Consider the following 13,580-nt stretch of genomic DNA (forward strand, 5'->3'; position numbering starts at 1 on the left):
GTATATGGAAAAGTCCATCAGCTCTGTTCTATTACCATATTTACTGCCTGCTCTCAAATACTTTGAAATCTTTCGGTCATTTCCTAACGATAGTATTTACATATTTTAATTAATCTCATAAATAAGAAACTGATTCCCAGAATGCAAAGAGTTGTGATGTTAATTAACTGGATATCCTGTGCCTTTGTGTGTTTTAATAGTTTTTCCATGGATCAGAAAGTAGTGTTAATAAATCTAACTTCCAGTGACAGGTGTAATTTTACGGGTTAGTGAGACATGCACAGGGCAAGCAAACTTTGCCTACAAAGCCCTAAGCCTTGTAGCAGCTGTCTTCGCCTTTTTAAAATATATATTTCTTTGAGAACAGTCATCCCTTCAGTCATCAATCTTAACAGGATTTGTGTACAAGCATAATTATTACCGCCAGATGTTTGTTTGTTTTTTGTACTGATTGCTGTAAAACACTATGTGCAAACGTTTCCCAGTTAAAGAGGTGCCATTCCTGGCTCAGGCTATTTGACTAGATTAACAAACCTTTTCAAAGATAAGAGACTTTAATAAGCTTATCAGGAGGACTCTTTCTGTAGATGGACTGGAGTGCAGTTGCTTTAATGGGGAGGCTAACTTTCAGCCCTAAGCAGTATTGTTCAGATTATTTGTTTTGATAAACCTACATTATAGGTGTAGATAAACAGCAATACACAGGTGTTTCAGTTCAGCATAGTATTTGATAAAACTAACATATTAATTCAGCAGTTCTCACGTTACATGTTTGGATGTGGGTCATTGTAGAGTAAACCACAGCAGTGGGTGCAACAGTCAGTAACAGGATCAGTCTGCCCTTCATAAGGAATTTGCTTAATAATACTGTAATCTATTTTAGTAAAGAAACATATATTTATGTAATATTGTGTTATTATTAAATTTGCATAGCTCCTCAGGGACACACAATTTTGCTCTGAAGACGTCTCATGTATTTTGTAATTTGAGACCACTAAAATCATCAGGTTTTTTTTTGTTTAAACTGTAATCTCCCTGGATTTAAATGACAGTTCCTAAATGGGTTGACTCATCTGCACAATCATATAACAGGTTGGGTATCCCCAAACCATTGTGAAACGGGTCATAACCATTCAAGCATGTCTAAATCAATTTGTTGTTCGTCTTTGGTTGTAAATTGCAAATAAATTCCAGAGACATTCTGTAAACTTAAACATGCTTTTACTGAATTGAGAAGATTATAACGCAAGTCAAAATTGTTCGTGCTTCCAGACGCAGATTTTATTGTACGCATAGCGCGAGAATGTAACATTTACAGGTAAAGGCACAGTTACTTATCACATACAATACACAACCAGCAGCCTAAGCTGTTACTACTGATTAACATTATATTTATGTATGAACATCCATACCAGCAACCTTCCTTCTCGTATTGATTGAAGTGGAGGTCATGGCAATCTATAGACAACGTATTATAACTAATCTTTGCTATTCACATTTCTAATCCCCTAGCTGTCATCATTGCTTCATAAAGACCGCTAAGGATGCTGGATCTATACTTGAAGCTCCTTTAGAGGATTAGAAGCTGCCATCTCATGTGTATTTTACCTGTCTCTTTAATGTTTCTTGTCGGGAGACAGGAGATCACGTGGTTGGGGTTGGTAGGATCATGCTCTGACCAATTCAAGGCCTAATGCATCCAGTTTCTTATATTTATGATATCTGACATTGGATGATAAACCTAACTCCTGTTTATTTTTCTGCGCTAGTGTCAGTTATTATTTCCACCTGACATGCATTACAAAATGCAAGAGAGTCCAGCGTTTACTGAAGCCAAGCCAGTGAGCTAACCCATGATACCGAAGTAGCAGTAGCCTTCACAAAACAACATTAAATAATACAGGCAGTTATTCCACTGGGTTAGCAGTCTTCCCTGTCTTAATAAAATACTGTATGGGGTGTAATTGGGGTCCATTGGGGTTGCATATCCTTGGTGACAGGGTTATGGTAGAAGGGGAGCCATCTGTTTGTATGAACTGTATTATTTACTACAAGTTGCTGAATCTGAGCGCACATGTAAGAACCTGTCTCTTTCTGTCAGTATATTAACGTTGCATTTTTACTGATACTGTGAGTGTAGGTCCATCACTTTCCCTGATTAGATTACATGAAAAAGCTGTGACATTAAAAATAATTTCTCCTATGTGGCAGCCTGTAATTATCTAAGCAGATATTTCTCTTATTTCAAATGAAAACCTTCAGTGCTTCTGAGCCCTGCTCATTAACACAGCTGACCTGGCACTGAATGATGAGGTCTCACTCCTGGAGTCCACACATGCTCAAAACTGATCTTCATGGTAGTCATGTTACACGCAGTACCTGGTACAAAGAACTAAAGCCAAGCATGTCAAGTGACATACCCTCGGGTGATCCTGCTTTTCAGAAGCAAGAGAAGATTACAGATTCGGGAGCACTCCATTTTGACGACCATTTCGAGTGACTAAACATAATTGGTGGTGACATCATTGTTTAATGTTCAACGCATCTCTTAAAGTGCCAGGATGACATTCTGATGGCTTTTTTTTTTTTTTTTTTTTTTTTAACAGATCTTTCTTGTTTTGTGTTTGTTTCTGGTCTATGAGACAGCGCAGGAATGAAATGTACCGTAAGCCTCAAGAACATAAAAGACTAGACAAGGCATTTTTAGTATACTACAGATCACAGTCACTACTAATCAGTGATCTGAACAGGGTTTGTACCAAACTGGTTCAGATTAGTGAGAGTTTATTAAAACCAAACTAATAATCCCCAGAATGATGGCAAAAGCACACAACTTTCTTTTGTGATATTATATTTGTATTATATTCATTTTTAGATGATAGTGATTTGGCGGATTATATTTGATAAGATGTTTTAAAACACTTATGGTCTTGCCCATGTCAACTATGTAAGAAATATATACTGTATATATATATATATATTTAAAGAGCACTCTTTAACAACCCTTATCCTGGTTTTTGTATTTTATTACGGTACTATTACTATACTGAAGCCATTGGGATAGCATGACTAACTACCAGAGCCTAATTTTTCTGTCTGGGCTACTGCAGCTTCTTGAGTGAGCCAGTGAGATTAGCAAGTTGTACCCGTGGAAATAATCACCACCAGTAGTGAAAAGGATCTCGGATGCAGTTCCTGTGTGCAATGGCCTCTTGTACATGGTATTATTGTGTAAATCGGATAGAAACAGATTTCATGGTTTATGAAGTAAAACCACAGCGAAACCAGGCTGTTCTTTCATATGTGCATAACCATCTGAGCTGGAAGGAATTATTCATATTTGTTTACTGATCATTACTCCCAGTGAGAAATAAAACATTAAAAAAAAAAAAAAAATGCTGCAGCACACTTAAAAAATTTGATCAATATGGATTTGACACATTTCTCAGGATTTTAGCTAAAATACTATGTTTAGACTTTTCAACTGTATGTTACATTTACAAGCGACTTACTGTAATTCTAAACCTTGTGAGATACAGTAATTCTAAAGCTCATCCTCAGATAGCAGCCTTAAGCTTCTATTCCTATATGAAACATAATTCTCAAAGGTATCTTTCTGCACCCCCTACTCAAGCTTAAGGATTAAATTAATTCTATAATTAAATTATAGATCAAATGAATGTGTTTATTGTCCTGCATGTATTTTTAAAATGTATTTTAAAATGTGTCTGTTTGCAACAGAGTTTCTTTTTAAGAGTTACGACAGTGACCCTTGGACCCATGGCATTGTCTTTTATTATAGTTTCATTCAGCATCCACCAAGAGCGAATTCTCATCCTATTACTATTGGATTCAGAGGTTAACTAGTGCAACTGGAGGCTTGCTGATGGAATAAAGCCAGAATCCGAGTACTAAGCATTCCTCTCGTTCCCAGACAGGGTCCAATTTCACAGCCATTTACTGGCCTCTGCGTTTAATCACTCAGGGAGGGAGGTGTGCTGTCTTGCTGTGCTGATCCCTGAGCATTGCGGCTTCATTTTTAGAGCAGCAGTCTTCCTGAATGCTCTCAAAGCGTTTCTGTGCAAATCAAATGCCTCATGCTGTACATACCCATAGCATCCACCACTTCTTTAATTTGCACCGGGGCTGTGTGAAATCTCCACAGCTGCCACTCTAGACAACGTCTTTGAATGTGCTGCCATTCTGGGTGCCCATATGTGATTGAAGAATATGAAAAGCACTTCTATATAACACCATACATGCCAACAGTCCCTATATGGACGGGACAGTCCCGGTTTCCTAGCGAATGTCCCGCATCCCGATGCATAGGAAGAAAGTACCCATATTTATCCTTGGAAAATTCTTCATAGGTCTAGCGGCTGTAAAGTTTTTTTTTTCTTTCTCTGTCTTTAGCGGCTGCTGACCTGCCTGGCAAGGATTGTGTACCATTTGTCAAACCTGAACACGGTAGCAAACAGCAGTATACATTTGTTAAAGTTATTCTATTTTCAATAATTGTACAGTACTGTGTGCACTCAATTTACATATATTTATAGCAGGGATGTCCAATTACAGTCCTGGAGGGCCATTCCACTCCAGGGTTTAACATGTAAAACTATATAATTAACTATGGAGGTTTAATTGGTTCAATTAAACAGTTTAGAACAGGGTTGGAACAAAGACCAGGAGTGGAAGGGCCAGCTTTGGCCACCTGGTTTGTGTCTGTCGCTCTTTGCGCCTCTCTTGTTCATTTACACTGCTGTTGCTATTTGTTCATCTGTGTATCTGTTTTAGTTGGTTGAGGATTGCATGTGCCTATAGATATGCTTAGTTATTGGTCTCCTTTGGGACTTGGAACATGTTATTTAGCTTTTAAAAATCTAAAAGTCGTTACAATCTTCTGATGAAGTGTTCCCAGCTCTTGACCCGCACAGACTGCCTGAAAAGGGCTCATTCTCCAGTCACAGAGGAAGATCAGACATCAGACAGGGGAACAAAAACTCAACATTAATGAGAATTAGCTGGAACGAGAGTGATGAGCGTGTCAGATTAATTCTGAAGAACCCCCGCTATTGACTTAAATGGTCTGCAGGCACACTCTCAGATCTGTTGTTATGTCTGATGAATAGTGGTAAAATCTGAAGGATTTGTATTCTAATCATCCGTGACATTTAAACTGTCTTGTCTTTTTATAAGTGAAATCAGCGAATCTGATATAGCTTCTGGAACTTTTAAAGGTGTACTCACACAAGTGTTGGACAGCATCTTAGAAACACCTGCCAAAACACTGTCAATGCAGTCGCTAACCTGAAGTATTCCAATTGTTTATGACCATTTTTTTTTTCAGGAATGTTGGGTGTGGATATCTGCAGCAAGGTCTATTCTTTAGTGACTTGTGAAGTCTGAGATAATGGAGTACCTGTCTGCTGCAGATTCTACATATCACAGAGTACATGCCAGGGGTACAATGTGTGAAACAAATTAATTAGTCTAGTTGATTTGGCCACTCCAGTTACACAAAAGTGTGTGCTACTTGTTGCAGGTGTTTGTTTGTATATCCAGCTTTCAGAAGATTTGTAATGATTTGGGTCACATCCACTTAACAAAGTCTCTAATTTCACTGTGTGCCTGTCCGATGCGCAGCTCTATCACAGTCAAGAAGAAAGCAATGCAATAGAGGAGCTTCACTATATGTACAAATTTTAATTGCTGGTTTATGTTTGTTTTTATATCAGTTGCCCACTGTGAAAACCTCCATCACCTCATGTGCAGTATTTGAAACAACCCGGTCCGGTGGTAATTTGCAAAAGTGTCAGTGGTTGCTGGCTGCAGAGATGAAGTGGCTTAGGTTGTAGACCAAGGTGCGAGTCAGAACTTTAGAGCTCAAGAGGGCTAGCCGACTGCCGCCTTTAACCATAGTGTGAAAGACATCCCACTTTCTTATGAGAAAAATAATTTGCTAACAGGGCTGGCATGAGCTCTTTAGCCCTCCAGCTGCAGAGGAGAGAGATGCCAAAAGACGTATAAACCCATTGAGTCTCAGCAGGCAAGTGCGATCGTAGAGAGCGGAGCAAAGCACAGCTGTGCTCCAAACAATTCTGTCAGTGTCTTGAAAATGTTGTCATAAACACAGGACCCTGTCCCCAAAAACATTAACTCACAAGCAGGGCCCTGCATTTTTTCATGCCCTGTGTTTTTAACCTGCAATTCAGTCCTAATCCTCCAGATGTCTGTGGAGCCACTCCAGCTAAACTGATCAAAAGAATATCTTTTTTTTTTTTTTTTTTTTTTTTACATTATATTGAAAGAACAAAACAAAACCACTAAAAACAAAATACAGAAAAATAAGTAAACACAGCTTACATATGTTATAGAAGCTATCGAATGATGCCCAGATTCCAATAAATGGTTATAATAGCTATACTGTTCAGGGATTGGTGGTGCCAGAAATGGGAAATCTAGAAAGAATACAATATCTTCTCTTCTGTTGCTGGAATGCATATTTGTGCCCGGTGAGATCTAGATATCAAGAAAATGTAATTTGCTTAAAACGTTACTGGTAAATTAAAACCTATAAATAATGTATTTACACTGAAATAATATTGAAAAGAAACTTCCTTTTAAAATCCTGTTGAACATAGTCACAGGGATATAAGAGCTAAATAAATGTCAGTAGTTGTGTTTATTAATCTGCTTATGCATCTGTTGTAGTAATGGGATGAGCCATTCAAATGGTTAAAGTAACATAATGAGATGATTGTTTAATGATTGCTCATTACGTTGCCTACTATGGAGGCTATATCGACATCTAATCGACAGATTAATGGTTACACTCTGGTGTACAGGATGTGCTTGGAGGTTAGACATGATTCTGAGAGCTCTGTTGAAGCCACAGGCATGCATGTGAGTTTAAAAAAAAGTCAGCAGGGTGTGAGGACCGAGACAGAAAACGATGCAAAATTAATTTAATCAGCAAAAATAACATGTTAGTTAAGACAACTTCTTACCCAGTTGCTATTTCATTGGTAACAAATGCACTACCTTTGGATAGATTTCTGGTAAGATGGTTTGCTTATTAAATCGTTTTAATTATTTGTTAGTTCAATCTCTTTGACATTCGTAAATATACCTACTGTGTGGATATTTTGATTCAACGTAATTTTTTTGTTGTCTGCATTTAATACATTTGAACAGAATTGAGTCTGAAATGGGACATAAGAAACAAATTACATTTTTTTTTTTTTTGTAAATACTTTCTGAATCTGAAAGAAGAAAACTTTCTGTGGGAACTGAATTGTTTGCTTAAGAATGTGATTCGCTGTGTTAAAAGGATTGTGTGAGCAAGTTTTTTCTTTATTAGCTAAACCAGCTAGACGGGACTGTTAAATTATATTTGTTTGTTTACTGTAAGCAAAGAAGGAACTGTGTGTATTATATTGCTTTGCATTTACAGACTGTTTATTGCTCTGTTCAGTTTTCTAGAACCGTTGAAGAGGATTTTTCTTCAAACAAATTACATTTTTATTACAATTCTTTTTTTTAAGTGAACTGTTCTGCTGAATTGGACTGAGCTAAATAGGTTTTTAATTGACTTTTAATACTTAGAGGGTTAAAAGAAGAGACTATTGTGTACATTGTTATTGAAACATATTGTTTAAATCGTTACTCAGTATTGTTTCAAAAGGGGTGCTGATTGATTTATTTGTGAAACTATTGAGAAACTATAAAGTGTTTGTTTTAGGAGTTATTACTACATTTTGGGGGTTAATAAACTGTAAGTATATAGTTTAGGTTGAACTTTGGTAGTTGATTTGGTTATATGGTTAGCTGTGACTTGACAAGAGGGGTCCAAATTTAGAGTCTAAACTAATGCTTTTAAACCTCTTCAGCTTTCCCCCATAGGTGGAAGATACACAACTGTTAGATAACTGCGGAATATTGAAGGAGAGGTTTAATTCTGTTTTTTTTTTTTTAAATGTATTCTATAAAGAGAACATTTTCTGTTTCAACTCTTGAGTTGTAAGTGAACTAGCTGTGGGGAAGTATACCAGACTAGCACTTGATTTCTCTATTATCGCTGACTTGCGGGGTTAGAACTAGGCCTTGTGATAGGTAACCCTCCTCATGCTAGAGCAGTTTTTTGGTAGGCCTGGGTATATTTCCCTCTCTCTCCTTGTATACAGCTGCTGTTCATAGTCAGTGATGGAGGTGCTCTGGGTCAAACAGTCTAAGAGCCACCCCAGCCAGGCTGCTGGTTTATTTGTTTTGCATTATAATTGTCTTTAAAGTAGTTAATAATAGAATGCCATTGATTTTAGTTTCTGCGATTTCAAATTAATGAAGCCAGTCTGCTCTCTTGCTAATCATTGTAGTTTTAGTGCCAATAAACATTTAACTCTGACATTAGAGCTCATTAACTTTGGTAAGGCACACTGCATGAGCCTAGTGCTGGTGATTAAGTTTCATAGACTGTAAAGCATGCTTGTGAACACAAAACAAAGAACACTGTGGCTCAATGACCACCCCCCCCCCCCCCCCCCCCCCCCCGTTAAAATTTTCTTGTGTGCCCTTTCTTGTTTAGCTTTCTACACAGGGGAAGTAGTCCAAGATTAATGCCAGTTGATGTCTAGGAAACCAACATAGGTGTGTAATCGATTTTTATAGTGACTTGTTAAGTGGCATTTAAAATTCCCCTTCATTTAAGTTACATCTCCCAGTATAAGGGTCTTGAAATATACAAGTACATGTTATTTAAATGGAAAATATTGAACAGATGTATTTACAGGCATATTTTGATTATAGAGGCACATGAGAGCACAGTGGCAGTATGGCCCAATATATCGTATTTAGTTACTACAAAAATGTTAATAGCCTTACAGTGATAACATGATATGAGTCCCTTTAAACCCTACTGGCACCATAATCACTCCTCTGTTAATTTAAACTGTGGGGTTATGTGTCTGTAATAAGCCTCAAGGTAAAACATGCAATGGCTCAAGACTGCTTTGCATTGAGTGGCATGTTTTATTTCTACCCCTGATGAATGACTGAGGAGCTCTTTGGACCATACAATAGCTGGCTGCAGGCTCTGCTGTGACTGAAAGCAAAGCAATTGGCAGGTGGTGGAGGTATTGGCAGCCACAGGCTTGAATTGCTGTGCGTAGGACTGGGAGCTGTGATATATATTACGGACCTCTGAGACGCAAATCAGTGTTGTCCCAGGAACAGCCATCATTCTCCTGCAATGCGACCAACAGACAGCAGTGTTAAATTTCCACTCCGGCAGTCATGAATGATTTTTAAAATCCTGCAGACAGATATGGTAGTTACCAGAATAGATGACCGTGCTCACTGGACAGTATAAATGGATACATAGCAAATGCATTTAAAAAAAATAGTAATAATACATTTCTTGGGAAAAAAAAAGTATGCTGAATTGAAAATAGCAAATTCATTTTTTTTTTTCAAGTTGAGAGAAAAAGCATGTTGGTTGATTATGAATTCAATAACAGAAAAAATTCTGAGTACTTTATCTATTAGTTTATTTTTGATTTACACAACATCAATGATGAATACAGATACACACAGCATTTTGGGTGGGCAGTCAGGGATTTATAGCTGTTGTATTTAGATTCCCTGAAGTTAAAGGCCAAAGCACTGACATCATGCCCATTGGAGATATTAGGCCTGCAGGCATCTATTCTCAGTCTTGAGCACAGCAATTAAATAATTAGCTTTGCCTTGTTCATTTTCAACTCAACCAAAGAACACCAAGCAACGCTTAACATCTCTCTCCATTTATTAATGTTCACACTTTGCAATCAGATTTTTTTTTTTTAATATTTGTCATCAGCACTGACTGTCAAAGTTGTGTGTTTGTGTGGGGGGTGGTGGTTCATGGTCCTAATGAATGTGTCTGGACTCAAATGACAGTTTAAAAGGCCTTTATCTTAATTCCCTGCATTTTCCACAGAATTCACATAAAGCTATTTTTTATGTGGAGAATTTTCACTGTTTCCTGTTTTATTTCTTGCTTAGCTATACTGTATGATTCAGCTTCCATTGAATCAGAGAATTTTAGGATTGAAACATCATTTAAAAAACAAAACTGTATAAACATCCTTTAGATCTTGTATTTAAAATCATGTAATCAAAGAAACTACATAATGATTTTGCAAGTGTCTACTAGAAGCCATAATAGTACTGCAGCATTTCATGTTACACCCCTTTCATACTGGCATGCTCTGCCCGGTCAGGACTCAGTGTCATGCGGGTCAGGTACTTGATATCACACTACTGTTGATAAAGCAGGTGACCTGGGTGACAGACACAAGTACACAATGTGCATATGTCCTGGAAGCAGCTTGTTATTGATGCTTCCAACCAAGCTTCTCTGCATTGAGCTGTCGGCCCAAATGTTGATTAGAGCAAATGTTTCTTCATCTCTGCTGCAATCTGGCTCATGCTGTGTTTCAATCAATAAAAATATGGCTAAACAGAATAAACAGAAATGTTCCTTGCAGAAGTGCAACCTTCACGCAGGTGTGGCTGTTTGTTATTTTGTCATGCATTTTATCTTGCTCAACCCGGGTCAAAGAGTTTCGACCCACATCCTGAGGTGGGTCGCTGCAACCCGGGCACGACCCAGTTGCGGCCCAGGTACGTGGTTTCACACTGCGTGGGATTGGGACCCGAGTAGCCAGAAAGGGGATTTAGATTTTGAAATGTCACATTTTTCAAGTTTTTCATAAAGCATACGGAAAACTGCAAAGCGGTGTGTAATTCAATATGTTAACGTATCATTGTTCAACAGGTTTCATTTGACTATATGAAGCAAAATTTGTTATTTCTGTTGGGTGATGCAAAACTTTTGTCAATAGCTGTAGACTTCCAGCAAAGGTTTCATACTTGGATAAACTTTAAGAATAAAATAAAATAGCCAAACCAATGTTTTTCTGCAACTTTTTCAAAGATCTCTGTGTACATCCACGTAAATTAACATATCGAAATAAATAAATAATTTCTGCACTAGTGTATGTAAACTGCCAACTATAGCCATCATTTGTCTTGAAGCAGGCTTCTCTGTTTGGTATGATTTTTCAAGTGGACTGTCCTGTACATAATGGCATTTTTAGTGAAAAAAAAAAAAAAAGTAAATAGGTTTCTGAGTTTATTTAAACAGTTTTTCAGAGCGTCTCGCTGTATGCAGTTCTGTCCCAGGAAAGCACTCTGTTTCTGTGCTGTACTTTTTTGAGCACTGGAAGCAAAGTTGTCCAGGACTTCTGGACAATTGTTCGTAACAAATGTGGCCTGCAGTGTGGGTGCTGGAACTCCAGTACAATGATTCATGAAAATGATACTGGTAATAGAAACTCCTCACATTGTATTTTATATTCACTGTTCCATGTATGCTCTAAATCCCTTCATATTTATGGCCAAGACTTCCTTATACTGGTATTAATTCTTCCCAGGCTGCTGCAGCTAAAATACAGGGGGATGAAAAAAATAAATCATTAATTTAAAGCATCTAATGAATATTAATAAAGTACTTTTAATTCAACTGCTGTAGTTATGTATGTGGGATCTAATTGCCAGGTCTGCTTAATGCTGTACAAGAGATTAAGATAAATGGGTATTAGATTAATTCTGGTTTTATTTTTTATCGAAAGAATGGAATTACTGAAATTTCAAATGGATTGTGTGGAGAGTCCAAAGGCATGCCTCGATGTGTGAATTGGTTTAATTACTTGATTGTTGTTTTAGAAAATGAATATGTTTTCAGTAGCTTTATATGCAGTTAAATAATTCAAAAGTATGTGAGTAGCTGGAAATTGACAATAAAATTGTGCTTTATTAAAAAGGAAATACCTTCAAATGACATTTGCTAAGTGCTTTATTGTGTTTGCAATCCGTCTGAGTGGCCCTGGCTTCTGTTGCTGCAGTGTTACCATTGTTCTGCTTTCACCTGGAGAATCATTCCATTTACATCCTGGGACAATGTGAGCTTTGACCTGCTCACTAACTAATGCTGAAGTAGAGTCGGCGGGGCTGGCAGAGGTGAAAAGTCACATTAACACCTGATTTGAATAGAATGACAATGGCTGCAGAAACAAGGCAAAATCTGTAGGATAATGGAAACAAATTCAAATAGTGCACAAAAACCCCCGACCTGTTGTCCTGCCCTCTCAAATCGAGAGCACACTCTGTGAGTTTCTGGGTGACAGTGATGGAGTCGACGCTACTAACACCAGTTATTTTTACCTGCAGGCTGCGTCATGCCATTTGTTTTCACCTAGGCAACCGTTATTGTAGCATGCCTCTTTGGAAGCTGCAGTTCAATATTTTACCCATTGCTGTGGTGTAAAAGTGGGCCAAATGAATGGTGCAGACAAACCATCCATCATGAGTATTAGTTTAGCTTCTCAAAGAAGGATGTCACAGCTCACATCCCACTACTTCATCTTCCAGCCTTGTTTTTAATGAAGCATTGGCTGTGCTTCAAATGAGCTCAATCCAGAGACTAGAAGAGCTTGTATTATTGTATGCGTATAGTGCAAGTTAAACTTAAACAAACATGCCAAATGGGTACAGCTATAGTCCATTGGCAGACTACAGAATTCCCTGCAGCACAATGGAAACAAATATCACACTGATATGATACCTTGGTTCTGCAGATAATTACCAGTGTATATGGGTTCATCTCATTAGAAAAACATTGGTACACACTAAATCTTTGTACCATTAAAGCTGCCATCATGCTACCATTGCCCTACCCACCCTAACACTGCCATTATAACTACACAGTATTGTGGTTGAAGATCCTTTGATATGTATGGTTAATAAATTCAGGTACGAATGAATTCAAAGGAAATCAGATCAGGTGATCAGCAGTAATAGGCCAATGTGTTTATATGACCTGAAGCAAACTACTGTCGTTACTGCAAAGTTTCATCGTAGATCATTGAATCAATTGTCTCAGACATTTAAGACACTGGAAAAGCAGCTGTTTTAGCCATTGTATGTTCTTCTCACTTTACTGGTAGGGGAAACCGTGGACTTGATTCTTTAAATAACAGAAAAAAAGTAATTCTGTACATATAATAGGAAAAGGAAAACATAATCTGCTGCTCAGTGCTTTGGAATTGAAAAAGCAGGCCTGCTTAGAGCAAGATGAGGTGAAACCAAGTGTGATATTTACGTGGACACAGAGGCCCTAACCCTGGGCTTGGAGTGGGAGGGAGGGGTTCTGCATTCTGAACCAGATTTAAAGCAAATTATTCCTATTTGGTGCAAAGTTTAAATAAATCTGAATTTGTTTTAATTAAGTGATTTTAAAGATTTCAATCTCAACTGCTGGGCACATCTTTTCCTTTGTTGTTTTTTTGTTAGAGGCGTCCAATCAGGGTGGGTTTCTTCTCAATTCCCTTGTAAGTGCTGAGGGGATCCAGTGTCTCCTATGGCCTGGAGTAAAATGAAATGGACGGAAGAGGACTTTGTGGCTGAGGCTGTCTTTCTTTCATTACTTAAGAGGCAAAAGCTTTAGATAGATCCCTTACAAAGAAATACTACCGTTCTAGTAA

The 13,580-nt window shown here is 37.8% G+C and overlaps 1 protein-coding gene across 1 annotated transcript in view; it reads left to right on the top strand.

Moving 5' to 3' along the window:
- Positions 1-13,580, top strand: part of LOC121300355 (transmembrane protein 132C-like) — a 113,693-nt gene that overhangs the window by 62,826 nt on the left and 37,287 nt on the right. The gene's annotated exons all lie outside the window — the stretch shown is intronic.

The sequence above is a fragment of the Polyodon spathula genome, chromosome 25 (genome assembly GCF_017654505.1).
Source record: "Polyodon spathula isolate WHYD16114869_AA chromosome 25, ASM1765450v1, whole genome shotgun sequence".
NCBI classification, from domain to species: Eukaryota; Metazoa; Chordata; class Actinopteri; order Acipenseriformes; family Polyodontidae; genus Polyodon; species Polyodon spathula.